The 24,293-nt window shown below is 40.2% G+C and overlaps 2 protein-coding genes and 1 long non-coding RNA gene across 4 annotated transcripts in view; 2 read left to right on the top strand and 1 right to left on the bottom strand.

Annotated features, from left to right (window-relative positions):
• Window positions 1-3,640, top strand: part of LOC105711518 (uncharacterized protein C22orf42-like) — a 248,132-nt gene extending 244,492 nt beyond the window's left edge. The window contains exon 20 of the mRNA XM_064370517.1: window positions 3,526-3,640. The gene's annotated coding sequence lies outside the window, so the exon portion shown is untranslated. The remainder of the gene's footprint in view (window positions 1-3,525) is intronic.
• Window positions 1-10,014, bottom strand: part of PDE4DIP (phosphodiesterase 4D interacting protein) — a 32,387-nt gene extending 22,373 nt beyond the window's left edge. The window contains exons 1-2 of one of the 2 annotated variants that reach the window (XR_010340357.1): window positions 9,845-10,014; window positions 8,128-8,190 (exon numbers count right to left, since the gene is read on the bottom strand). The gene's annotated coding sequence lies outside the window, so the exon portion shown is untranslated. The remainder of the gene's footprint in view (window positions 1-8,127; window positions 8,191-9,844) is intronic. The other variant, XM_064370531.1, reaches the window with a different exon arrangement.
• Window positions 9,822-24,286, top strand: LOC135272265 (uncharacterized). The gene is made up of 3 exons (XR_010340370.1): window positions 9,822-9,994; window positions 11,312-11,424; window positions 24,236-24,286. It is a non-coding gene; the product is annotated as an uncharacterized LOC135272265 (long non-coding RNA).
• The last annotated feature ends 7 nt before the right edge of the window (window positions 24,287-24,293 follow it).

Genomic DNA, 24,293 nt, shown 5'->3' with positions numbered 1-24,293 from the left:
TGGTCCTGGGGCGGTGGATCACACCTGTAATCCCAGCACTTCCGGAGGCCAAGGTGAGCAGATCAGTTGAGCCCAGGAGTTCCAGACCAGCCTGGGCAATGTGGCAAAACCCCATCTCTGCTGAAAAGACGAAAATTAGCTGTGTGTGGTGGTGTGTGCCTGTAGTCCTAGCTACCCGGCAGGCTGAGATGGGAGGATCACCAGAGCCTGGGAGTTTGAGATTACAGTGAGCCATGATCATGCCAGTGCACTCAGGCCTGGATGGCAGAGTGAGAGTCTGTCTCAAGAAAAGAAAAAAAAATACAGGTAATGAATTTACGCTAAGTAAATTTCACCACAAATCAAGAAATAGAACATTACTAGATTGGTGTATATATATGTAGGAATGGCATTGTTGGTTTTAGAGGTATATGAATGACAAAACTTTAGTATCAGTTATTGTTGATCATCTTCACAAAGTGGTTGTACCGTTTAGCAGGGAATATTGTGGTTACCTCACATCCTTGCTTATGCTTGTCAATTAAAAATTATTTTGCCATTCTAGTAGAGGTGCAGTAATGTATCAGTGTAGTTTCATTTTGCATTTTCCTGGTATTGAGATTGAGTATTTTTTATTGCCATTTATATGTCCTCTTTTGTGAAGTGCCTGTTCAATCTTTGTATCCTGTTTTCATTGATAGGCTTGTTTTTCTGTTGATTTGTAATACTTTATTCTGGATGTGTGTCCTTTCTAGGATATATATGTATTATATGTATTACATTTCTCTATTTTTCAAACTGTAGCATGCCTTTTCACTCTTTTAGTGGTGTTTTTACAGGAGTGGAGATTCTCCAGTTTTTTTTTTTTTCTTTTTGAGATAGGATCTCATTCTGTTGTTCAGGCCTCAGTGCAGTGGCACAATCACAGCTCAGTGCAACCTCCAGTTCCCAAGGCTCGAGTGACCCTCCTGCCTGAGCCCCCAAGTAGCTGGGACCTACAGGGGAGCACCATTATGCTCAGCTCTTTTTTGTATTTTCAGTAGAGATTGGGTTTAAACATGTTGCATAGGCTGGTCTGGAATTCCTGGGATCAAGTGATACACCTGCCTCGGCCTCCCAAAGTGCTGGGATTACAGGACTGAGCCATCTCGCCCAGCCTTTATTTATTTATTTACATAATTATTGATTTATTTCCTTAGAGGCAGGAAGGCCGGCTTGCTTTTATTTATTTATATTTTTATTTATTTATTTAATTATTTTCATCTTATTATTTTTTTAAATAGAGACAGGGATTCTTTCACCATCTTGGCCAGGCTGGTCTTGATGTCCTGACCTCAGGTAATATAGCCGGCTCAGGCTCCCAATGGGCGGGGCATTAAAAACATGAGCCACCAGAGGGGTTGCTTAGTTACTGATTTATTTACCTATCTATTAATCGATCTATTTAGAGGGAGACTTGCGTTTATTTATTTATTTATTTGCTGATGTACTTATGGAGAAGCAGGTCGAATTTACTTATTTATTTATTTATTTATATATTTGGAGGCAGGCTTGGATTTATGTATTTATCTATCTAGCTATCTAATTATTTAGAGGCAGGCTCACATTTACTCATTTGTTTTATTTAGACCCAGGCTCACAACATGATTTTTATACTTACGTGTTTGTGTGCAGGCTTGCATTTATTCATTTTCTTAACTATCTGTATAATACTTTAGAGGCAGTCTCGCATGTATTTACTTACTTATTTATTTATTTTGGAGGGAGTCTTGCTCTGTCACCAGGCTGGAGTGCACTGGCCCAGTCTTGGCTTATTGTGACCTCCACCCTCTGGGTTCAAGCGATTCTTCTTCCTCAACCTCTGGAGTATCTGGGAGCACAGGCGAGTGCCACTGTGCCTGGCTAACATTTTTGTATTTTTAGTAGAGATGGGGTTTCACCATGTCGGCCAGGATGGTCTCGATCTCTTGACCTCGTGATCTGCGCATCTTAGCCTCTCAAGGTGCTGGGATTACAGGTTTTAGCCACTGCACCCGGCCTTTATTTATTTATTTATTTACTTAGTTGGCAGGCAGGCCGTGTTGCATTTATTAATTTATATAAATCTATATTTATTTATTTAATCATTTTCACCTTACTATTTTCTTAAATAGAGACGGGGTTCCTTTCACCATCTTGGCCAGGTTGGTCTCTATGTCCTGACCTCAGGTGATGTACCTGGCTCAGGCTCCAAATGGGCAGGGGATTAAAATCATGAGCCATCAAGCGGGGCTATTTATTTATTGATTTATTTATCTGTCTACCAATCAATTTATTTAAAGGCAAGCTTGCATTTATTTATTTATTTACTGACGTATTATGGAGAAGCAGATTGCATTTAGTTATTTCTATATTTATTTACTTATTTATTTATTTATATATTTTGAAGCAGGCTTGGAATGATGTATTTATCTAGCTATCTAATTATTTAGAGACAGCCTGACATTTACTCATTTATTTATTTAGACCCAGGCTCGCAACATTTATTTATATACTTATGTATTAGTGTGCAGCCTTGCATTTATTTATTTACTTATCTATCGATATAATGATTTAGAGACTGACTTGCATTGATTTACTTAGATGCAGGCTCGGATTTATTTATTGATTGATTGATTTGTTTTAGACGGAGTCTTGCTCTGTCACCAGGCTGGAGTGCAGTTGTGCAATCTTGGCTCACTGCAACGTCTGCCTCCTGGGTTCAAGCGATACTTCCGCCTCAGCCTCCCGAGCAGTTGAGACCACAGGTGTTTGCCACCATGCCTGGCTAGTATTTTTGTATTTTTAGTAGAGACGACGTTTCACCATGTTGACCAGAATGGTCTCAATCTCTTGACCTTGTGATCCGCCTGTCTTGGCCTCCCAAAGTGATGGGATTACAGGCGGGAACCACTGAGCCCAGCCTTTATTTACTTACTTACTTATTTATTTACTTACAAGCAGGCAGGCCATCTTGCATTTATTTATTTATATATATATATATATTTATTTAATTATTTTCACCTTATTGTTTTTAAAATAGAGACAGGGTTTCTTTCACCATCTTGGCCAGGCTGGTATCGATGTACTGACCTCAGGTGATATACCCGGCTCAGGCTCCCAATTGGTGGGGGATTAAAAGCATGAGCCCCCAAGGGGGGCTATTTATTTATTGATTTATGTATCTATCTATTAATTGTTATATTTAGAGGCAGACTTGCATTTATTTATTGACATACTTATGAAGAAGCAGGTGGCATTTAATTATGTATATATTTGGAGGCAGGCTTGGATTTCTGTATTTATCTATCTAGCTATCTAATTATTTAGAGTCAGGCTCACATTTACTCATTTATTTGTTTAGACCCAGGCTTGCAACATTTATTTATATACTTACGTATTAGTGTGCAGCCTTGCATTTATTCATTTACTTACCTATCTGTATAATGATTTAGAGGCAGGCTTGCATTTATTTACATAGATGCAGGCTCTGATTGATTGATTGATTGATTGATTGATTGATTTTAGACAGAGTCTTGCTGTGTCACCAGGCTGGAGTGCTTTTGTGCAATCTTGGCTCACTGCAACTTCCGCCTCCTGGGTTCAAGCGATTCTTCCGCCTCAGCCTCCCGAGTAGCTGGGACCACAGGTGTGTGCCAACAGGCCTGGCTAATAATTTTGTATTTTTAGTAGGGACGAGGTTTCACCATGTTGGCCAGAATGGTCTTGACCTCTTGACCTCGTGATCTGCCTGTCTCGGCCCCTCAAAGTGCTGGGATTACAGGCATGAGCCACCACACCCGGCCTTTCTTTACTTACTTACTTTTCTTTATTTACTTACTTATTTATTTATTTACTTAGAGGTAGGCAGGCCATCTGACATTTATATATATATGTGTGTGTATATATATATGTGTTTATTTATTTAATTATTTTCACCTTATTATATTTTAAATAGAGACAGGGTTTCTTTCACCATCTTGGCCAGGCTGGTCTCGATGTCATGACCTCCGGTGATATAGCCAGCTCAGGCTCCCAATGGGCGAGGGATTAGAAACAGGAGACACCAAGTGGGGCTGCTTATTTATGGATTTATTTATCTATCAATTAATTGATTTACTTAGAGGCAGACTTGCATTTATTTATTTATTTGCTGATGTACTTATGGAGAAGCGGGGCTAATTATATATTTGGAGGCAGGCTCAGATTTATGTATTTATCTGTCTAGCTATCTAATTATTTAGAGGCGGGCTCATGTTTACTCGTTTATTTTATTTAGACCCAGGCTCACAACATTATTTTTATACTTACGTATTTGTGTGCAGGCTTGCATTTATTCATTTTCCTAACTATAATGATTTAGAGGCAGTCTTGCATTTATTTACTTATTTGTTTATTTACTTATTTGCTTTTTATTTTCTTTTTTTCTTTTTCTTATTTTTAAAGACGGGGTTTCACCATGTTGGTCAGTCAGGTCTTGAACTCCGGACCTCAGGTGATCCGCCCGCCTTGGCCTCCAAAGTGTTTGGATTACAGGTGGGAGCCACTGCGCCGGGCCAATTTCTTTATTTATTTTAGACAGAGTCTTGCTCTGTCACCAGGCTGGAGTGCACTGGCCCAATCTTGGCTTACTGCAGCCTCCGCCTCCTGGGTTCAAGCGATTCTTCCTCCTTAGCCTCCGGAGTATCTGGGACCACAGGCGAGTGCCACCGCGCCTGGCTAATATTTTTGTATTTTTAGTAGAGATGGGGTTTCACCATGTCGGCCAGGATGGTCTTGATCTCTTGACCTCGTGACCCAGCAAGGTGCTGGGATTACAGGCTTTAGCCGCTGCACCCGGCCTTTATTTATTTATTTACTTAATTTAGACCCAGGCTCACAATATTGTTTTTATACTTATGTATTTGTGTGCAGGCTTGCTTTTATTCATTTTCTTAACTGTCTGTATAATGATTTAGAGGCAGTCTTGCATTTATTTACTCATTTATAATTTGTTTGTTTGTTTATTTATCTTAGAGGGAGTCTTGCTCTGTCACCAGGCTGGAGTGCACTGGCCCAATTTTGGCTTACTGCAACCTCCGCCTCCTGAGTTCAAGCGATTCTTCCTCCTCAGCCTCCAGAGTATCTGGGATCGCAGGCGAGTGCCACCGTGCCTGGCTAATATTTTTGTATTTTTAGTGGAGACAGGGTTTCACCATGTCGGCCAGGATGGTCTCGATCTCTTGACTTTGCGATCCGCCCATCTCGGCCTTCCAAAGTGCTGGGATTACAGGACTGAGCCATCTCGCCCAGCCTTTCTTTATTTATTTGCCTAATTACTGATTTATTTACTTAGAGGCTGGCAGGCTGTCTTGCATTTATGTATTTATATTTTTATTTATTTATTTAATAATTTTCACCTTATTGTTTTTTTAAATAGAGATAGGGATTCTTTCACCATCTTGGCCAGGCTGATCTCGATGTCCTGACCTCAGGTGATATAGCCGGCTCAGGCTCCCAGTGGGTGGGGGATTAGAAACATGAGCCACCAAGTGGGGCTGCTTATTTATGGATTTATTTATCTATCTATTAATTGATTTATTTAGACGCAGACTTGCATTATTTATTTGTTTGCTGATGTATTTATGGGGAAGCAGGTCGAATTTACTTATTTATTTATTTTTATATTTGGAGGCAGGCTTGGATTTATGTATTTATCTAGCTAGCTATCTAATTATTTAGAGGCAGGCTCACGTTTACTCATTTATTTTATTCAGACTTAGGCTCACAACATTATTTTTATACTTATGTATTTGTGTGCAGGCTTACATTTATTCATTTTCTTAACTATAGTGATTTAGAGGCACTCTTGCATTTATTTACTTATTTCCTTTTTTTTCTTTTTCTTTTTTTTATTGTTTTTTGAAGACAGGGTTTCACCATGTTGGTCAGTCAGGTCTTGAACTCCCGACCTCAGGTGATCCGCCCGACTTGGCTTCCCAAGGTGCTGGGATTACAGACTTTAGCCACTGCACCCACCTTTGTTTATTTATTTACTGAATTACTTATTTATTTACTTAGTGGCAGGCATGCCGTCTTGCATTTATTTATATATATAAATCTATATTTATTTATTTCATTATTTTTGTCTTACTACTTTTTTTAAATAGAGACAGGGTTTTCTTTTTAAAGAGAACCTTTGCCAGGCTGGTCTCAATGTCCTCACCTTAGGTGATATGCCCAGCTCAGGCTCCAAATGGGCGGGGGATTAAAAGCATGAGCCACCAAGCAGGGCTATTTATTTATTGATTTCTTTATCTATGTATGAATCGATTTATTTAGAGGCAAACTTGCATTTATTTATTTATTTACTGACATACTTACGGAGAAGCAGGTGGCATTTAGTTATTTCTATATTTATTTACTTTATTTGTGTATTTTGAGGCAGGCTTGGATTGATGTATTTATCTATCTAGCTATCTAATTATTTAGAGGCAGCCTGACATTTACTCATTTATTTATTTAGACCCAGGCTCGCAACCTTTATTTATATACATATGTATTAGTGTGCAGCCTTGCATTTGTTTATTTACTTATCTATCTGTTTAATGATTTAGAGGCAGGCTTGCATTTATTAACTTAGATGCAGGCTCGCATTTATTTATTATTTATTTACTTATTTATTTAAAACGGAGTCTTCTCTGTCACCAGGCTGGAGTGCAGTTGTGCAGTCTTGGCTCACTGCAGCCTCCACCTCCTGGGTTCAAGCAATTCTTCTGCCTCAGCCTCCCGAGTAGCTGGGACCACAGGCACGTGCCACCACTCCTGGCTAATATTTTTCTATTTTTAGTAGAGACGAGGTTTCACCATGTTGGCCAGAATGGTCTCGATCTCTTGACCTCGTCATCTGCCTGTCTCGGCCTCCAAAAGTGCTGGGATTACAGGCGTGAGCCACTGCACCCTGCCTTTATTTATTTACTTACTTATTTATTTGTTTACTTAGAGGCAGGCAGACCATCTTGCATTTATTTATTTGTGTATATACATATATATATATATATATATATTTTTTTTTTTTTAATTAATTATTTTCACCTTATTATTTTTTAAATAGAGACAGGGTTTCTTTCGCCATCTTGGCCAGACTGGTCTCGATGTCCTGACCTCAGGTAATATACCCTCCTCAGGCTTCCAGTTGATGGGGGATTAAAAGCATGAGTCTCCAAGTGGGGCTATTTATTTATTGATTTATGTATCTATCTATCGATTTATTTAGAGGCAGACTTACATTTATTTATTTATTTACTTATGTACTTATGGAGAAGCAGGTAGCAATTATTTATATATTTGGAGGCAGGCTTGGATTTATGTATTTATCTGTGTAACTATGTAATTATTTAGAGGCAGGCTCACATTTACTCATTTATTTATTTAAACCCAGGCTGGCTACATTTATTTATATACTTATGTATTTGTGTGCAGGCTTGCATTTATTCATTTCCTTAACTATCTATATAATGATTTAGAGGCTGTCTCGCATTTGTTGATGAATTGATTGTTTGATTGATTGATTTTCAACGGATTCTTGCTCTCTCACGAGGCTGGAGTGCAGTGGCGCAATCCTGGCTCCCTGCAACCTCCCTCTCTTTGGTTCAAGTGATTCCTCCGCTTCAGCCTCCCTTGTAGCTGGGACTCCAGGCGCGTGCCACCACATCCGGCTAATATTTTTGTATTTTTAATAGAGACCGGGTTTCTCCATGTTGGCCAGGATGGTCTCACTCTCTTGACCTCGTGATCCAACCGTCTCGGCCTCCCAAAGTGCTGGGATTACAGGCGTGAGCCACCGCGCCCGGCCAGAAACCAGAAATTTCATTTAACAAGTTACTTGTAATGACAGTCACTAATCGCAAATGTAGAATTGAATAATTTAAGTAGATTATGAATTTTGCAGCCATCGGCCGGGCGTGGTGGCTCACGCCTGTAATCCAAGCACTTTGGAGGCCAAGGTGGGTGGATCACCTGAGGTCAAGAGTTCAAGAACAGCCTGACCAACATGGTGAAACCTCGTCTTTAAAAAATATATACATATTAAAAAAAAAAAAAGAATTTTGCAGCCATCACCTCAGTCCCCTCTTAGAATACGTTTCTTACCTCCCCAGGTTCCGCAGAGCCTCTTTGCAGTCATTTTCCAATCCCTGGTCACCACAACAGAGCCTGAACAAAATAAAACATTTGGAAAACAGACAACATTAAATTTAATCATTTATTAGATTGGAATTTTATATAATGGACCATTGTCTTACTCTTGTGGCAACCAGAGGAGATATTTTATTCTAAGGACTTTCTTTGGGGGAACTTAATAGTCCTGTTTATTGCTCTCCTTGAATTGGTTCATCTGTGCTGGTGACAAATAGTTGCTATCAAACCTTGTCTGGTGAGCACAAGCGAAAGAGCTAAAAGAAAATCTCCTATTAGAAATGCAGATGATGAATTTGAAGATAATGTTATGCCGAGATAAGTTTATTTATTTATTTATTTATTTATTTATTTATTTTTTTGAGACAGAGTCTCACTCCGTCACCAGGCACCAGGCTGGAGTGCAGTGGCGCGACCTCGGCTCACTGCAACCTCTGCCTCCTGGGTTCAAGCAATTCTCCTGTCTCAGCCTCCCGAGTGGCTGGGATTACAGACATGCACCACCATGCCAAGGTAATTTTGTATTTTTAGTAGAGATGGAGTTTCTCCATGTTGGTCAGGCTGGTCTTGAACTCCCAACCTCAGTTGATCTGCCCGCCTCGGCCTCCCAGAGTGTTGGGATTACAGGTGTGAGCCACCATGCTGGAGTGCTATGTGCAGTCTCAGCTCACTGCAACTTCTAGCTCTAGGGTTCAAGTGATTCTTGTGCTTCAGGCTTTCGAGTTGCTGGGACTATAGGCATGCACCACCATGCCCAGCTAATTTTTTATTTTTAGTAGAGACAGAGTTTTTCCATGTTGGTCAGGCTGGTCTCGAGCTCTCAACCTCAGGTGATCCACCCACCTTAGCCTCCCAAAGTGCTGGAATTACATGCGTGAGCCACCACACGTGGCTGGGAGTTAAGTATTTTACCATCTTTTTTCTTTCAGAAATTGGGTTGGTAACACTGAGGAGACACTTCTTACCTGCATGAAATGCCCTTCATTATCTTCTTCAAGTTGCAAGGGCTCTGGAACAGCCCTTGCAGAGCCCTATTCTTGTTTCGTTTTCTCTTGCATTACTGGCTGATAGTGATATGATATGCAAAAGCATTTGCCTCCGTGTTAAAATATAAACATGGCAGATATTGTTTCCTCTATTTACATTTGGAACTTTCTCCTCTACAGTCCATGATGGCTGTGCAAGAAGAAGAGCTGCAGGTGCGGGAAGAAGAGCCGCAGGTGCGGGAAGAAGAGCCGCAGGTGCAGGAAGAAGAGCCGCAGGTGTGGAAGAAGAGCCACAGGTGCAAGAGGAAGAGCCGCAGGTGCGGAAGAGGAGCCGCAGGTTCGGGAAGAGGAGCCACAGGTGCGGAAGAAGAGCCGCAGGTGCAGAGGAGCCGCAAGTGCGGAAGAGGAGCCGCAGGTGCAGGCTGCTGATATGGGGCCTCTCACCAGGAAAATACAGATTAATGAAGACCTCATAAAGGTCCTTCAAAACTTTTTACAGATCATTGGAAATGTTCACATCTCAGATTACCTGTAGGGCATCTTCAGACACTATGCACACATTGAATCCCTTGCCCAGTGCTTATCAATATCCCACTTGAAAGTATAGGCGGACTGTCTCAAGAACATTTGTTCTCTGCTTGTCAACTGAATAATACTTTTATTACTATTTTCATGTTTACACTTACTTTTTGACTTCTAGGACCTGCAAATACAACTGGTTATCCTGAAGACATATCAGCTGTGGAACGCCTGACCCAGAAAGTATTACTTCTTTGGGAAACAGTTGCTTCAGTAGAATCCTAGGTCAAGAAATTTGAGGAAACCAAAGACAACAGGTAAGTCACTGGAATATAGACTCTCACTCTCTCTCTCTCTCTCTCACTCTCTCACTCTCACTCTCTCACTCTCACACTCTCACTCTCAATGTCTCTCTCTCTCTACGCGCGCACACACACACACACACACACACACACACACGGAGTCTCACTGTGTCACCCAAGCTCGAGTGCAGTGGTACGACCATGGCTCACTGCAGCCTCAAACTCTGGGGCTCAAGGCATCTTCCTGCCTCAGCCTCCTGAGTAGCTGGAGCTGCAGGTGCATACCACCACACCCGGCACAAACCTTGTTTTTCTACTGTGAAATAAACCATGGTATTGGTTTTTCATAAATGGTATTTCATCGGGAAACTGCTCTAAAGTTTCCTACTTTGATCGGTAGCAGCTATAGATGCCTCTTTCTGACGTGTGGTTCTGTAAAGAGCAGCAGTTCTTTTGGACACATAGCAATAGTTATCCCTCACACTCATACCTAAGTCATCTCCCTCTCAACTGAATCTTTCTCCTCTATCTGCATTTAACCATGTTCACATCTCTCCCAGTCTAAAAAAAGAGAAAGAAACCCCTGCCTTTGCCCCAACTTTATAGCTACAGCCCCGTTTAACCTTTCTTTTCCAACAGACTTATTTGCCTGTACTCCCTGTCTCCATTAGCATCTCTCTCACTAACTACTCAGGCTTTCAGCTCTACTTTAAACAGCTCTCTGTTGGTTATACATTGTCATAGCTTGTTATCTTTATAGCACTATTACACTCACAATGGCACACGTCTATGATTAATGAATGTTTTTTTCCTCCACTAGATAGTAGGCTTTCCCTTAGAATCTGGAACAGAGTCTTTCCCATAGAAGGTGCTCAATAAATATTTATTGAATGAATGAAGAATACTGATAACTCCTATTATATATGTTTCCCTCTTGCCTGTCCCGTTTCCCTCTTACTCCTTTCTCTTAGCTGCTTTCCTGAGCTTCCAGGTTCTCTCTCCTTTTTCTTCTTTTTGCTCCCATGTTTGAATTCCACCTTACAGGGTTTTAAAGATTAAAAAGATAGTGAATATGACATTGATTTGAAAACTATACAAAACTATCAAAAGCTTAAGTACTAAGATAGCGGACTTTTTAAGTCATAGTACATGCTAATGCATTTTCTTGCTTCTTGGGAAAACTATAAAATACTATCAAAAACTTAAAACTAAGATAGCGGGCTTTTTAAGTCATAGTACATGCTAATGCATTTTCTTGTTTCTCAGGATGAACTGTGGCTTCATGTCTCACTGTGCCATTTGTGTATTGCTTCTTCTCTCTTCTTTCCTCAGTTGCTGCTGATGCTAGAAGGACTAGTAGATGAACAGAGTCAGCTCAGTGAGGACTTAGAGGCAAAGAGACAGCTCTCTAGCAGTCTGGTGAAGTTCCATGCCCATCCAGAGAGGTAAGAGAATGGCTATTTTTTCCTTTTATTCTTTGTTGAAATTTTTATTTGTTTAACTATTGTGTTCTTTTTATGCCTTTTTTTATTCCTGAAGTGTAGATGCTTATGATACTGAACAGGGGATAAAAAACAGGGACAATTACTGGGGCTACCCATGTCGTCATTTGTTTTATGGATTGCTCTGAGCCTCAGTGTCAAAATCTTAAGTCAGGAATAGTGCCTGTTTCACACAGTGATTGCAGAGATTAAATGAGAACAGCGCTTTGGTGTCTAAAACAATGCCTTGCATATAGTCAGCACTCAATGTGTGTTCCTTTCCTTTTGTGATCCATGTCCTATTAAAGGCTGTTCTATTATAAAAGTAAGGCTACACCCTATCTCTACCGAAAATACAAAAATTCGCAGGGCATGGTAGTGTGCGCAGGTAGTCCCAGCTACTTGGAAGGCTGAGGCAAGAGAATCACTTGAACCCAGGAGGCGGAGGTTGCAGTGAGACAAGATCGCGCCACTGCGCTCCAGCCTGGTGACAGAGAGACTGTCTGTCTCCAAAAAAAAAAAAAAAAAAGCCGGGCGCGGTGGCTCACGCCTGTAATCCCAGCACTTTGGGAGGCCGAGGCGGGTGGATCACGAGGTCAAGAGATCGAGACCATCTTGGTCAACACGGCGAAACCCCGTCTCTACTGAAAATACAAAAAATTAGCTGGGCATGGTGGCGCGTGCCTGTAATCCCAGCTACTCAGGAGGCTGAGGCAGGAGAATTGCCTTAACCCAGGAGGTGGAGGTTGCGGTGAGCCGAGATCGCGCCATTGCACTCCAGCCTGGGTAACAAGAGCGAAACTCCGTCTCCTAAAAAAAAAAAAAAAAAAGTCGGGCTATAAAGGGCACTGATATTTATTTAATATCATTGAAGAAAATATATTAATTCGGATGGCTAATATCACCCTGAGACCACCGAGAGCCATCATGATGAATACATTTTGTTCTACCTCTTGATTTTTGTTCATATATATGATACCTCTCTGGATCATTTTATATTCCTTTCATTTCTTTTCCTCATTTTGCCTTCTATTTTAGCACCTTTTTTTTTTTTGCCTCCCTTGCCCCAGACTTGGAGCTCTTTTGAAGTTGGGAGCAGGTCTCTTGTTCATCTTTGTATCTTGCATTCTTTATCTACTGGTATCTAGCCAGATGTTTTGCATATGATAAGCACCCAATACACCTAAAGATTGTATTAAGCCTGGGTGGATTTTGGATAGATGGAGTAGAAGGAAGAAGAAATCCAGATCAAGGATGCAGCAGGAATGTGTTAGTTTCCTGTTGCTTCTCTAACAAATTATCACAAACAGTGGCTAAAAAAACACAGACTTATGATTTTATAGTTCTAGAGATCAGAAGTCTGAAATTAGGTCTAACATGGCTCAAATTAAAGTGTTGACAGGGCCATGTTTCTTTTTCTTTTTCTTTTTTTTTTTTTTGAAGAAAGAAAAAAAGAATGAAGAAGAGGAAGAAAAAGGAAGAGAAAGAGAGAGAGAGAATGGGAGTATTGCTTTCTTGCCCAGGCTAGAATGCAGTTTAGTAATGGGTATTGAAAACCTCTTTTATACCAATAATTATACTTAATGATGTAGACAGGAAGGAATAAGGGAAGAAAATAACAAACAAGCAGCCAACCAATATTTCATTTAAACCTATGAAATGCTATGTGATTACTGAGGAGTGATTTACTTCCAATTATGTAGTCACTTTTGGAATAGGTGTGAGGTGGTAATGTATATTTTGTGTATTTGAAGTGGAGAGTTCTGTAAATGTTTATGAAGTTTACTTGTTCCGGGTCTGAGTTCAAGTCCTGGATGTCCTTGTTAATTTTCTGTCTTGTTGATCTATAGAATTGTTAGCTCTTCTTGTTACATTGATCCTTTTGCCATTATGTAATGTCCTTCTTTGCCTCTTTTGATCTTTGTTGCTTTAAAGTCTACTTTATCAGAGGCGAGAATTGCATCTCTTGCATTTTATTTATTTGTTTATTTTTACTCTCTTGTTTGGTTGGTAAATCTTCCTCCTCCTCTTTGTTTTGAGTCTTTGTGTATCGTTGCATGTGAGATGGGTCTGGATGCAGCATACCCATGGGTTTTGGCTTTTTATCCAATTAGAATTTATGTAAGTTTAATACTGCCATTTGATGCTAGCTGTATGTTGCCCATTAGTTGGTGTAAACTTTTCATTGTATTAATGCTCTTTGCTTTTTGATATATTTTTGGAAAGGCTGATATTGGTTGTTCCTTTATATATAGTGCTTCTTTCAGAAGCTCTTGTAAAGCAGGCCTGGTGGTGGCGAAGTCTCTAAGTGCCTGTTTGTTTGCAAAAGATTTAATTTTTCCTTCGTTTGTAAAGCTTAGTTTGGCTGGATATGAAATTCTGGGTTGAAAGTTCTTTTCTTTAAGGATGTTAAATATTGGCCCCCACTCTTTTCTGGCTTGTGGGATTTCTGCTGAGAGATCTGCTGTAAGTCTGATAGGTTTCCCTTTGTGGGTAACCTGACCTTTCTCTCTGGCTGCCCTTAGTATTTTCTCCTTCATTTCAACCCTAATAAATCTGGCGATTATGTGCCTTGGGGTTGGTCTTCTTGAAGAATATCTTTGTGGTGGTCTCTGTATTACCTGGCGTTGAATATTAGATAAATAAATCAATAACTAAGCAACCCCTCTGGTGGCTCATGTTTTTAATGCCCCGCCCATTGGGAGCCTGAGCCGGCTATATTACCTGAGGTCAGGACATCAAGACCAGCCTGGCCAAGATGGTGAAAGAATCCCTGTCTCTATTTAAAAAAATAATAAGATGAAAATTGAATAAGTTGAATATTACCCTGCCTTGCTAGGTTGGAAAAGTTTTCCTGAATGATATCCTGAAGAGTATTTTCCAACTTGGATTCATTCTCTTCATCACATTCAGGTACTCCTATCAAACGTAAATTAGGTCTTTTCACATAGTCCCATATTTCCTGGAGACTTTGCTCATTCCTTTTTATCCTTTTTTCTCCATTCTTGTCTTCTCGTTTCATTTCACTAAGCTGGTCCTCGACATCTGATATCCTTTCTTCTGCTTGATCAATTCGACTGTTTAAACTTGTGCATACTTCGTGAAGTTCTCGTGTTGTGTTTTTCAGCTCCATCAATTCACTTATATTCCTCTCTAAATTGTCCATTCTCGTTAACATTTCATCAAATCTTCTTTCAAGGTTCTTAGTTTCTTTGCATTGGGTTAGAACAAGTTCTTTTAATTCACAGAAGTTTCTTATCACGCACCTTTTGAAACCTGCTTCTGTTATTGGAACACACTCGTTCTCCATTAATCCTTGTTCCATTAACTGATGAGGAATTGTGATCCCCTGTAGAGGGAGAGGCATTCTGATTTTGAGTATTCTCTGCCTTTTTAGGCTGATTTCTTCCCTTCATTATGTATTTATCCCTCTGTCGTCTTTGTAATTACCGACTTTCTAACTAGGTCTCTGAGTGGACGTCCAACTTGTTGATTTCCAGCGCCAAAATCTAAGCAATCCACTGCGCCGGCCAAAACAGCGGTGTTAAGATTGATGGTGCTTTTCTGCCCGGGAATCTCCGGACTCTACACCAAGAACTACTGCGCTGAGGTGTGAGCAAAACCGCCGCGCCGGCCACAAGAGTCGCCCTGGCTACCCGTGGGGCTCCTCTGCTGGGAATCTCTTGGTCCATGAGCAACAAAAACTCGTCTGAAAGTGTGGCGTCCTCTCGTTCTCTGTGCTTTCACTGGGAGCTACGAGCCTGAGCTGCTAATGATCAGCCATCTTCTTTAGTGCCTTTTCATTTATTTTTTACTATTCAGCAGTTTTCTAATTTATTGTTGGGCTTTAACAATGTTTTCTTTGTACCAGGAAAATGAAGGCAGACGTAAGGTATGATAGGACCAGTTGATTTTGTGACTTTTTTTTTTTTTTTCAGAAAAGCAATTTATTAGAAATAGAGACAGAGGTTCCGGATAAGTTTGGGGTTTTTTTGAGATGGAGTCTTGCTATTTTGCCGACGCTGGAAACTGGTGGCACAATCTCGGCTTACTGCAACCACTGCCTCCCAGGTTCAAGTGATTCTCCTGTCTCAGCCTCCTCAGTAGCTGGGATTACAGGGCCATGCCACCATGCCTGGCTAACGTTTGTATTTATATTTATTTACTTATTTATTTGTATATTTTGAGACAGGCTTGGATTTATGCAGGCTTGCATTTATTCATTTTCTTAACTATGTATATAATGATTTAGAGGCTGTCTCGCATTTCTTGATGGATTGATTGATTGATTGATTAATTTTAGACAGATTCTTGCTCTCACCAGACTGGAGTGCAGTGGCACAATCCTGGCTCACTGCAACCTCCTCCAAAGCGGTTCAAGCGATTCTTCCGCCTCGGCCTCCCTTGTAGCTGGGAACCCAGGTGCGTGCCACCACACCCAGCTAATATTTTTGTATTTTTAGACTGGGTTTCTCCATGTTGGACAGAATGGTCTCAATCTCTTGACCTCGTGATCCAACCATCTCGGCCTCCCAAAGTGCTGGGATTACAGGACTGAGCCATCTCGCCCGGCCTTTATTTATTTATTTACATAATTATTGATTTATTTCCTTAGAGGCAGGAAGGCCGGCTTGCTTTTATTTATTTATATTTTTATTTATTTATTTAATTATTTTCATCTTATTATTTTTTTAAATAGAGACAGGGATTCTTTCACCATCTTGGCCAGGCTGGTCTTGATGTCCTGACCTCAGGTAATATAGCCGGCTCAGGCTCCCAATGGGCGGGGCATTAAAAACATGAGCCACCAGAGGGGTTGCTTAGTTACTGATTTATTTACCTATCTATTAATCGATCTATTTAGAGGGAGACTTGCGTTTATTTATTTATTTATTTGCTGATGTACTTATGGAGAAGCAGGTCGAATTTACTTATTTATTTATTTATTTATATATTTGGAGGCAGGCTTGGATTTATGTATTTATCTATCTAGCTATCTAATTATTTAGAGGCAGGCTCACATTTACTCATTTGTTTTATTTAGACCCAGGCTCACAACATGATTTTTATACTTACGTGTTTGTGTGCAGGCTTGCATTTATTCATTTTCTTAACTATCTGTATAATACTTTAGAGGCAGTCTCGCATGTATTTACTTACTTATTTATTTATTTTGGAGGGAGTCTTGCTCTGTCACCAGGCTGGAGTGCACTGGCCCAGTCTTGGCTTATTGTGACCTCCACCCTCTGGGTTCAAGCGATTCTTCTTCCTCAACCTCTGGAGTATCTGGGAGCACAGGCGAGTGCCACTGTGCCTGGCTAACATTTTTGTATTTTTAGTAGAGATGGGGTTTCACCATGTCGGCCAGGATGGTCTCGATCTCTTGACCTCGTGATCTGCGCATCTTAGCCTCTCAAGGTGCTGGGATTACAGGTTTTAGCCACTGCACCCGGCCTTTATTTATTTATTTATTTACTTAGTTGGCAGGCAGGCCGTGTTGCATTTATTAATTTATATAAATCTATATTTATTTATTTAATCATTTTCACCTTACTATTTTCTTAAATAGAGACGGGGTTCCTTTCACCATCTTGGCCAGGTTGGTCTCTATGTCCTGACCTCAGGTGATGTACCTGGCTCAGGCTCCAAATGGGCAGGGGATTAAAATCATGAGCCATCAAGCGGGGCTATTTATTTATTGATTTATTTATCTGTCTACCAATCAATTTATTTAAAGGCAAGCTTGCATTTATTTATTTATTTACTGACGTATTATGGAGAAGCAGATTGCATTTAGTTATTTCTATATTTATTTACTTATTTATTTATTTATATATTTTGAAGCAGGCTTGGAATGATGTATTTATCTAGCTATCTAATTATTTAGAGACAGCCTGACATTTACTCATTTATTTATTTAGACCCAGGCTCGCAACATTTATTTATATACTTATGTATTAGTGTGCAGCCTTGCATTTATTTATTTACTTATCTATCGATATAATGATTTAGAGACTGACTTGCATTGATTTACTTAGATGCAGGCTCGGATTTATTTATTGATTGATTGATTTGTTTTAGACGGAGTCTTGCTCTGTCACCAGGCTGGAGTGCAGTTGTGCAATCTTGGCTCACTGCAACGTCTGCCTCCTGGGTTCAAGCGATACTTCCGCCTCAGCCTCCCGAGCAGTTGAGACCACAGGTGTTTGCCACCATGCCTGGCTAGTATTTTTGTATTTTTAGTAGAGACGACGTTTCACCATGTTGACCAGAATGGTCTCAATCTCTTGACCTTGTGATCCGCCTGTCTTGGCCTCCCAAAGTGATGGGATTACAGGCGGGAACCACTGAGCCCAGCCTTTATTTACTTACTTACTTATTTATTTACTTACAAGCAGGCAGGCCATCTTGCATTTATTTATTTATATATATATATATATTTATTTAATTATTTTCACCTTATTGTTTTTAAAATAGAGACAGGGTTTCTTTCACCATCTTGGCCAGGCTGGTATCGATGTACTGACCTCAGGTGATATACCCGGCTCAGGCTCCCAATTGGTGGGGGATTAAAAGCATGAGCCCCCAAGGGGGGCTATTTATTTATTGATTTATGTATCTATCTATTAATTGTTATATTTAGAGGCAGACTTGCATTTATTTATTGACATACTTATGAAGAAGCAGGTGGCATTTAATTATGTATATATTTGGAGGCAGGCTTGGATTTCTGTATTTATCTATCTAGCTATCTAATTATTTAGAGTCAGGCTCACATTTACTCATTTATTTGTTTAGACCCAGGCTTGCAACATTTATTTATATACTTACGTATTAGTGTGCAGCCTTGCATTTATTCATTTACTTACCTATCTGTATAATGATTTAGAGGCAGGCTTGCATTTATTTACATAGATGCAGGCTCTGATTGATTGATTGATTGATTGATTGATTGATTTTAGACAGAGTCTTGCTGTGTCACCAGGCTGGAGTGCTTTTGTGCAATCTTGGCTCACTGCAACTTCCGCCTCCTGGGTTCAAGCGATTCTTCCGCCTCAGCCTCCCGAGTAGCTGGGACCACAGGTGTGTGCCAACAGGCCTGGCTAATAATTTTGTATTTTTAGTAGGGACGAGGTTTCACCATGTTGGCCAGAATGGTCTTGACCTCTTGACCTCGTGATCTGCCTGTCTCGGCCCCTCAAAGTGCTGGGATTACAGGCATGAGCCACCACACCCGGCCTTTCTTTACTTACTTACTTTTCTTTATTTACTTACTTATTTATTTATTTACTTAGAGGTAGGCAGGCCATCTGACATTTATATATATATGTGTGTGTATATATATATGTGTTTATTTATTTAATTATTTTCACCTTATTATATTTTAAATAGAGACAGGGTTTCTTTCACCATCTTGGCCAGGCTGGTCTCGATGTCATGACCTCCGGTGATATAGCCAGCTCAGGCTCCCAATGGGCGAGGGATTAGAAACAGGAGACACCAAGTGGGGCTGCTTATTTATGGATTTATTTATCTATCAATTAATTGATTTACTTAGAGGCAGACTTGCATTTATTTATTTATTTGCTGATGTACTTATGGAGAAGCGGGGCTAATTATATATTTGGAGGCAGGCTCAGATTTATGTATTTATCTGTCTAGCTATCTAATTATTTAGAGGCGGGCTCATGTTTACTCGTTTATTTTATTTAGACCCAGGCTCACAACATTATTTTTATACTTACGTATTTGTGTGCAGGCTTGCATTTATTCATTTTCCTAACTATAATGATTTAGAGGCAGTCTTGCATTTATTTACTTATTTGTTTATTTACTTATTTGCTTTTTATTTTCTTTTTTTCTTTTTCTTATTTTTAAAGACGGGGTTTCACCATGTTGGTCAGTCAGGTCTTGAACTCCGGACCTCAGGTGATCCGCCCGCCTTGGCCTCCAAAGTGTTTGGATTACAGGTGGGAGCCACTGCGCCGGGCCAATTTCTTTATTTATTTTAGACAGAGTCTTGCTCTGTCACCAGGCTGGAGTGCACTGGCCCAATCTTGGCTTACTGCAGCCTCCGCCTCCTGGGTTCAAGCGATTCTTCCTCCTTAGCCTCCGGAGTATCTGGGACCACAGGCGAGTGCCACCGCGCCTGGCTAATATTTTTGTATTTTTAGTAGAGATGGGGTTTCACCATGTCGGCCAGGATGGTCTTGATCTCTTGACCTCGTGACCCAGCAAGGTGCTGGGATTACAGGCTTTAGCCGCTGCACCCGGCCTTTATTTATTTATTTACTTAATTTAGACCCAGGCTCACAATATTGTTTTTATACTTATGTATTTGTGTGCAGGCTTGCTTTTATTCATTTTCTTAACTGTCTGTATAATGATTTAGAGGCAGTCTTGCATTTATTTACTCATTTATAATTTGTTTGTTTGTTTATTTATCTTAGAGGGAGTCTTGCTCTGTCACCAGGCTGGAGTGCACTGGCCCAATTTTGGCTTACTGCAACCTCCGCCTCCTGAGTTCAAGCGATTCTTCCTCCTCAGCCTCCAGAGTATCTGGGATCGCAGGCGAGTGCCACCGTGCCTGGCTAATATTTTTGTATTTTTAGTGGAGACAGGGTTTCACCATGTCGGCCAGGATGGTCTCGATCTCTTGACTTTGCGATCCGCCCATCTCGGCCTTCCAAAGTGCTGGGATTACAGGACTGAGCCATCTCGCCCAGCCTTTCTTTATTTATTTGCCTAATTACTGATTTATTTACTTAGAGGCTGGCAGGCTGTCTTGCATTTATGTATTTATATTTTTATTTATTTATTTAATAATTTTCACCTTATTGTTTTTTTAAATAGAGATAGGGATTCTTTCACCATCTTGGCCAGGCTGATCTCGATGTCCTGACCTCAGGTGATATAGCCGGCTCAGGCTCCCAGTGGGTGGGGGATTAGAAACATGAGCCACCAAGTGGGGCTGCTTATTTATGGATTTATTTATCTATCTATTAATTGATTTATTTAGACGCAGACTTGCATTATTTATTTGTTTGCTGATGTATTTATGGGGAAGCAGGTCGAATTTACTTATTTATTTATTTTTATATTTGGAGGCAGGCTTGGATTTATGTATTTATCTAGCTAGCTATCTAATTATTTAGAGGCAGGCTCACGTTTACTCATTTATTTTATTCAGACTTAGGCTCACAACATTATTTTTATACTTATGTATTTGTGTGCAGGCTTACATTTATTCATTTTCTTAACTATAGTGATTTAGAGGCACTCTTGCATTTATTTACTTATTTCCTTTTTTTTCTTTTTCTTTTTTTTATTGTTTTTTGAAGACAGGGTTTCACCATGTTGGTCAGTCAGGTCTTGAACTCCCGACCTCAGGTGATCCGCCCGACTTGGCTTCCCAAGGTGCTGGGATTACAGACTTTAGCCACTGCACCCACCTTTGTTTATTTATTTACTGAATTACTTATTTATTTACTTAGTGGCAGGCATGCCGTCTTGCATTTATTTATATATATAAATCTATATTTATTTATTTCATTATTTTTGTCTTACTACTTTTTTTAAATAGAGACAGGGTTTTCTTTTTAAAGAGAACCTTTGCCAGGCTGGTCTCAATGTCCTCACCTTAGGTGATATGCCCAGCTCAGGCTCCAAATGGGCGGGGGATTAAAAGCATGAGCCACCAAGCAGGGCTATTTATTTATTGATTTCTTTATCTATGTATGAATCGATTTATTTAGAGGCAAACTTGCATTTATTTATTTATTTACTGACATACTTACGGAGAAGCAGGTGGCATTTAGTTATTTCTATATTTATTTACTTTATTTGTGTATTTTGAGGCAGGCTTGGATTGATGTATTTATCTATCTAGCTATCTAATTATTTAGAGGCAGCCTGACATTTACTCATTTATTTATTTAGACCCAGGCTCGCAACCTTTATTTATATACATATGTATTAGTGTGCAGCCTTGCATTTGTTTATTTACTTATCTATCTGTTTAATGATTTAGAGGCAGGCTTGCATTTATTAACTTAGATGCAGGCTCGCATTTATTTATTATTTATTTACTTATTTATTTAAAACGGAGTCTTCTCTGTCACCAGGCTGGAGTGCAGTTGTGCAGTCTTGGCTCACTGCAGCCTCCACCTCCTGGGTTCAAGCAATTCTTCTGCCTCAGCCTCCCGAGTAGCTGGGACCACAGGCACGTGCCACCACTCCTGGCTAATATTTTTCTATTTTTAGTAGAGACGAGGTTTCACCATGTTGGCCAGAATGGTCTCGATCTCTTGACCTCGTCATCTGCCTGTCTCGGCCTCCAAAAGTGCTGGGATTACAGGCGTGAGCCACTGCACCCTGCCTTTATTTATTTACTTACTTATTTATTTGTTTACTTAGAGGCAGGCAGACCATCTTGCATTTATTTATTTGTGTATATACATATATATATATATATATATATTTTTTTTTTTTTAATTAATTATTTTCACCTTATTATTTTTTAAATAGAGACAGGGTTTCTTTCGCCATCTTGGCCAGACTGGTCTCGATGTCCTGACCTCAGGTAATATACCCTCCTCAGGCTTCCAGTTGATGGGGGATTAAAAGCATGAGTCTCCAAGTGGGGCTATTTATTTATTGATTTATGTATCTATCTATCGATTTATTTAGAGGCAGACTTACATTTATTTATTTATTTACTTATGTACTTATGGAGAAGCAGGTAGCAATTATTTATATATTTGGAGGCAGGCTTGGATTTATGTATTTATCTGTGTAACTATGTAATTATTTAGAGGCAGGCTCACATTTACTCATTTATTTATTTAAACCCAGGCTGGCTACATTTATTTATATACTTATGTATTTGTGTGCAGGCTTGCATTTATTCATTTCCTTAACTATCTATATAATGATTTAGAGGCTGTCTCGCATTTGTTGATGAATTGATTGTTTGATTGATTGATTTTCAACGGATTCTTGCTCTCTCACGAGGCTGGAGTGCAGTGGCGCAATCCTGGCTCCCTGCAACCTCCCTCTCTTTGGTTCAAGTGATTCCTCCGCTTCAGCCTCCCTTGTAGCTGGGACTCCAGGCGCGTGCCACCACATCCGGCTAATATTTTTGTATTTTTAATAGAGACCGGGTTTCTCCATGTTGGCCAGGATGGTCTCACTCTCTTGACCTCGTGATCCAACCGTCTCGGCCTCCCAAAGTGCTGGGATTACAGGCGTGAGCCACCGCGCCCGGCCAGAAACCAGAAATTTCATTTAACAAGTTACTTGTAATGACAGTCACTAATCGCAAATGTAGAATTGAATAATTTAAGTAGATTATGAATTTTGCAGCCATCGGCCGGGCGTGGTGGCTCACGCCTGTAATCCAAGCACTTTGGAGGCCAAGGTGGGTGGATCACCTGAGGTCAAGAGTTCAAGAACAGCCTGACCAACATGGTGAAACCTCGTCTTTAAAAAATATATACATATTAAAAAAAAAAAAAGAATTTTGCAGCCATCACCTCAGTCCCCTCTTAGAATACGTTTCTTACCTCCCCAGGTTCCGCAGAGCCTCTTTGCAGTCATTTTCCAATCCCTGGTCACCACAACAGAGCCTGAACAAAATAAAACATTTGGAAAACAGACAACATTAAATTTAATCATTTATTAGATTGGAATTTTATATAATGGACCATTGTCTTACTCTTGTGGCAACCAGAGGAGATATTTTATTCTAAGGACTTTCTTTGGGGGAACTTAATAGTCCTGTTTATTGCTCTCCTTGAATTGGTTCATCTGTGCTGGTGACAAATAGTTGCTATCAAACCTTGTCTGGTGAGCACAAGCGAAAGAGCTAAAAGAAAATCTCCTATTAGAAATGCAGATGATGAATTTGAAGATAATGTTATGCCGAGATAAGTTTATTTATTTATTTATTTATTTATTTATTTATTTTTTTGAGACAGAGTCTCACTCCGTCACCAGGCACCAGGCTGGAGTGCAGTGGCGCGACCTCGGCTCACTGCAACCTCTGCCTCCTGGGTTCAAGCAATTCTCCTGTCTCAGCCTCCCGAGTGGCTGGGATTACAGACATGCACCACCATGCCAAGGTAATTTTGTATTTTTAGTAGAGATGGAGTTTCTCCATGTTGGTCAGGCTGGTCTTGAACTCCCAACCTCAGTTGATCTGCCCGCCTCGGCCTCCCAGAGTGTTGGGATTACAGGTGTGAGCCACCATGCTGGAGTGCTATGTGCAGTCTCAGCTCACTGCAACTTCTAGCTCTAGGGTTCAAGTGATTCTTGTGCTTCAGGCTTTCGAGTTGCTGGGACTATAGGCATGCACCACCATGCCCAGCTAATTTTTTATTTTTAGTAGAGACAGAGTTTTTCCATGTTGGTCAGGCTGGTCTCGAGCTCTCAACCTCAGGTGATCCACCCACCTTAGCCTCCCAAAGTGCTGGAATTACATGCGTGAGCCACCACACGTGGCTGGGAGTTAAGTATTTTACCATCTTTTTTCTTTCAGAAATTGGGTTGGTAACACTGAGGAGACACTTCTTACCTGCATGAAATGCCCTTCATTATCTTCTTCAAGTTGCAAGGGCTCTGGAACAGCCCTTGCAGAGCCCTATTCTTGTTTCGTTTTCTCTTGCATTACTGGCTGATAGTGATATGATATGCAAAAGCATTTGCCTCCGTGTTAAAATATAAACATGGCAGATATTGTTTCCTCTATTTACATTTGGAACTTTCTCCTCTACAGTCCATGATGGCTGTGCAAGAAGAAGAGCTGCAGGTGCGGGAAGAAGAGCCGCAGGTGC

This window comes from Aotus nancymaae, unplaced genomic scaffold (genome assembly GCF_030222135.1).
Source record: "Aotus nancymaae isolate 86718 unplaced genomic scaffold, 86718_ANA_hifiasm-v0.15.2.pri h1tg000108l, whole genome shotgun sequence".
In the NCBI taxonomy this organism is placed as follows: domain Eukaryota; kingdom Metazoa; phylum Chordata; class Mammalia; order Primates; family Aotidae; genus Aotus; species Aotus nancymaae.
Note: the sequence above shows the minus strand (reverse complement) of the source record. Positions and strands in the feature narration are given on the sequence as shown.